This window comes from Adiantum capillus-veneris, chromosome 3, assembly GCF_014529385.1.
Source record: "Adiantum capillus-veneris isolate H3 chromosome 3, ASM1452938v2, whole genome shotgun sequence".
Taxonomy (NCBI): Eukaryota; Viridiplantae; Streptophyta; class Polypodiopsida; order Polypodiales; family Pteridaceae; genus Adiantum; species Adiantum capillus-veneris.
This window is the reverse complement of record NC_140933.1, coordinates 121,789,537-121,794,108: the sequence shown is the minus strand read 5'-3', so window position 1 is coordinate 121,794,108 and position 4,572 is coordinate 121,789,537. Positions and strand designations below refer to the sequence as shown.

At 46.8% G+C, this 4,572-nt stretch overlaps 1 pseudogene; it reads right to left on the bottom strand.

The window, feature by feature from the left end:
• Positions 1–2,870: 2,870 nt before the first annotated feature.
• LOC147461623 (uncharacterized) lies at positions 2,871–3,381 on the bottom strand (annotated as a pseudogene).
• Between the last annotated feature and the right edge of the window lie 1,191 nt (positions 3,382–4,572).

Here is a 4,572-nt window from a genome sequence, read left to right as displayed (position 1 = left end):
TCTCTTGGTTATTGTCAGCCATGTTAACAAAATTTTCCCTTTTGGAAAAACAGGTGGCACCCGCAGTTCAAAAGGTCGCAGATCAACTCAAACTCTAAAGACGACAGGGGGATCAAGCATTGAGCCAGTGGCTCCCCCTCTGTTCTATCAACCATTAGTTACCTCCCTCCACCTATTTTATGCCCAGTTGATGAAATCCCATGCAAAAGGCGGCTGAGAAATGGATGGGCATGATCTTTTCCTCTGCCGCTTAGGATCCCATTGTTGTGCCCTCCTTTCTGTCTCTGGGATTTTTACGTATCATAGGATCATGACCTCTTGGTCCCCCTCAACGTTGTTTGCAACTGGAAAAATCATTGGGGTGACCAGGGACCTTTCAAGGATCTGGGCCTGTTGGATTATCTCGGGTGCTTTGAGGTCACGGCGGTCAAACTGGTCATAGGCCTCAGCTACGCCTCGAGGGAGGAATGTCTTTGTAGCTTTAGACCCCTGGTTATGAATAAGGCTAACCTCGAACATCTTTTTGGTATTCTGAGGTCCCTCAAACTTGTTGTACTTGCCCACCAAAGGTTTTTGGTAGGTCTTACCGCTCGCAAGGTAAAGGGTCATCTTGTACCATCTTATCTCAGACGATTGCAAGGGAAGCAGCGCCGTCTCGAGCCAGTGGGAAATAAAAGAGTACACAAAACACCTAAGGTTGAATGAACCTAATGGCCAACGAACCACCTCAAAATCCATTCTTAAGGGATATTTCACTGCACTGGTGGCACTCTTTAAGCCGTAGTAACCCATCACTGTTATTACCTCGCCCTTCTGTACTCTAAGCGGAACCTCGTCAAATCGATCTATTGGCATATCTTATCCACCTCCTTTTAAGGGATCCACCAGGGTGGGTATTCATAAAGTGCAGCGTAGTCTGGAGTTGGCAACGTCCTTGTAGGGGGGGTAGTTCTTAGAAATTGCTCCGCGGGCTTCTCCTTACCCTTTCAACGATCCCGTTCTCTCCTAAATTGGCCTTTAGTAATATACATCACGCGCCCGCGAGGCGTTCCATCGTCAGAAGCGGAGACGACCACCCCAGGTGTGCCTCGCACTTGACTATCATACAATACGTATACCAGAAAAATCACAAGTAGGACGAGCAATAATAAGGACCCTATTTGCAAAAGGGCCATCTGATCAAGGCAATCAAATAGCCCCGCGCAGATGATTGCCTGAGTGCTTTTCATCATAGGGCGCGCTGGTTGGGGCGCGCTTTTGTTCCACCATCGTTCAAACCATCCAGGGGCCTGTGCAAGAGCCGACGCTCGCCATATTCGACACAATGCTATAATAAAGCGCTTAAGAGGAATGGAGTCAGAGCTAGGGTTAGAGCCACACCCAGCCTGCCTATAAATGGATAAGGAGGCGTCTGGGCCAATAACAGTAACAGAAATAGGGTCCACATCAAGTAGGGCACTCCATGCCCGATGGGATGGGAATAAGGGCCTCGTTAGAGGCTCTCGGTGGTGAACCTCAACAATTTGGAAATCAACAAAGGTGGACGGCGGCAGGTCGTCCTCCAAGATCTCTCTATTAGACGGATGGTCTGCGCCGCTCGAGAAAAACGGGTTGGCAAACTTAAGGGGGGGGGGGGGGGGGGGGGGGGGGGGCAAAGGGTGTAGTAGAGCCACTCGAAAGTCCCCCTAGACTATCAAAAGATCCAACACTGTCTGAGGGTCCGTCGGCGCTACCGCTTGGAGCGTGATTGGTCGTGCTACCACCTGGTGTCATAAACCGTAGAAAGGCAGAGCCACCGGAGCTATTAGTTTCAAAGATCTGTGAACCCAAACCAAAGCCAATATTTATAGGGTTCTGAGAGGTATTATCCTCCCTAGACCTTTGAGCCATACGTTGGTGAAGATCCTTTGGGAGGTTTTGTGCATTTTTGCGTCGTTCATTCAACCTCCTTCTGGCCAATTGACAAGCTTATCATATTAAAAGAGAGCAACCACCCGCTGGTTTGATACGGGTGGCTCGGCTTAGATGGGCATAGCTACCGCCCGGTGGTGGGATAGAGGCAGCTATTGGGAGTTAGACGACACCCGTTGGCTACATTCCTCAGGGGAGGGCGCTGCATCTGCCCAGCTACGCAGGGTGAGGTTTAGATAGATGATACCTTTAGTCGTTTTCTTTCTAAAAACGATGGTCCATTCTGCAACGAGTCGATATGTAAGAGCCCTATTGAAGGCCCAGATAGGGACCTTGGGCATGCCGGTAAGGTCACACCACTGGCTATAGGCCGCGTATGCTATCTTTAATGCGAGCTGGGTGAAGGCCATTTCAACAAGATGCTGACGCACCTAGGAGTGCATATATACCTCAAGGATTGCCTCCTCAAAGCGTCTTTGTTGGGAAATCTAGGTGCCCATTTGAGAGAAATTTTTTCATTCATAAGCGACCTTTTTTCTTTTACCACCCCCTTTATATGGTTACAATACAAAAGGGGGAGGGAGGATAAGATGGGCTCTGAGTATGAAGGCGTCGGGACCTCCACCAAGAGGACACTTGGAAAAGGGGATGGTATAGGCCCACACTCCCCTTTTCCCTCAACAGGACCCTCCCCAGCAGGAGTAGGGGTATGTGTATAGGTATAGATCATACGTGTACACTGCCAGTATATATTAAATAGTAACATAAGTCAAGAGGAGGCTATAACAATTAGGGTGAGGGCCCCACTGGTTTATCAAAAGGTTGATAAGACAAGAGGAGGATGAGGAAGCTGACCGATTGGAAGACCGTAACACCTATGAGAAACTGAGCAAAAATGAGAATTAAGCGGTTATAAGGTATGGAAAAGCTCAATTTACCCCCACCAAACATGATTTGTTTCACGATACGCCCTAAGTGGTCAGGCGCGTCACAATATTAGTCGTCGTCACTAGCGGATTTAACAAACTCGACCTCTCGGACAAAGAGATGCGCGGATATGATAGCAAGGCATGCGGGAAGAAGGAAGCTCCACATAACCTGAACAACGAGCTGGCGGGTCCTTTCCCGAGTGGCAAACACCTGGACCTTATTTTCACCCGAAGCCCATTTATAGGACGCGACAACCGGAATGGAGGCCCATTTAATGATTCTGATAAGGCCCTCCGGGACAGGTGGTCTGGCCCACCATTCAACGGGTGCAACCTCCGGGCGACTCACAACCCGGCTCCACACCTTGTTACCCACTTCAGTGATGAGCTTTTGGCGCTCTGTATCAGTAAGGGATGTGGGCCCACCTTTCTTAGTCTTACTAACCTTGTTTAGGACAGCAATCATTTGCTTAATAGCGTTGATAGCGGCCTGGTCCATAATATCCTGAAAGACGCCGAGTAACCCAAAGAGCTGGACCATTGACTGAAAGAAACAAACCATATGAGAGATCCCTCCATTAATAGATTGATCAAGACAACCCAGGTAGGGTTGGGGACGATGAACCCATGTGATAGTTGGTGGCGCTCGGCATGGTCTAGGGTTGTTCTGGATGAGGTACGAATAGAGGAGAAAGACAACAGCGAGTAAATAAGGTGGAATCCCGTTTGGTACTTTTAAGCCCATACAAAAGGTAAATATAAGGTTGTTAGAGAGGGGGGGAGGTCGATAGTGTCAATAGTGCCGATAGCCTTAAACATTTCAAGAGCCCTTTGGCAATTCAAAACCCTAGTTGCCACTCCTCTTAACCTTTAAAAATCGGCTCTTAAGTATCTACACACATGGCTCGAAGTGGTTAATTATAGAGAGTAGTGGAGTAAGTCTAACATAGCAGAGTTGCCGAGGGCTAGCTCCTTTCGGACTTCTTATGGCTTAATAATGGTAAAGCCCTAAGCAAGTATAAAAAGACTCCATTATTAAGTCCAAAGCTCTCGAGCTGTGCACCAATTCCCACATAGTGGACTCAACAAAACCGATAATAGATCCCAGTTCCACTTACCCTAATTTAATTAACAACATCAACCATTTATAGGCTACTTAAGAACCTCTCTTCTTAAGCAAGAAAAGAGAAACCAGATGCTCTAATACCAATGTAATGGAATTGGCCTATTAACTTGAGGGTGGTGGAAATTAATGAGAATACTTTTAAGAAATTACTTTGTGAGCATAGCGGGTGAACATAATTGAAGATAGCAACATAATCATAGCAGTTAGTTAACTTGGCATGAACAATACTTTTGCAACCGAGAGAATTTAGAGAGCATGACAGCAGTTGAGGACTCGATTTATGTGGAGCCGGTCCCCCCTCCAATAGGCATTTGTATTATGATTTCTCCCATCAAGAAAGACTACAATACAATCTTTGTGCTCTTTATCACCTAGGTGATGCAATGAAGATGGAAAGCTTCATGCATTAGAAGCATAATATAAACTTTGAAGAAAGCTTTAACTATCCCAAGCCTCAGTCCCAAGACCTCAAACACCTTCAAAGGTGGAGAGAGCTAGCAGGGAATGAGGGTAGGGAAGAGGAAGAAGAAATAGTTCATAGGAGAAAGAATTAGTTCCTCACTTATCATAACTATTCTTGCTAGTATATATAATAGCATAGTAATG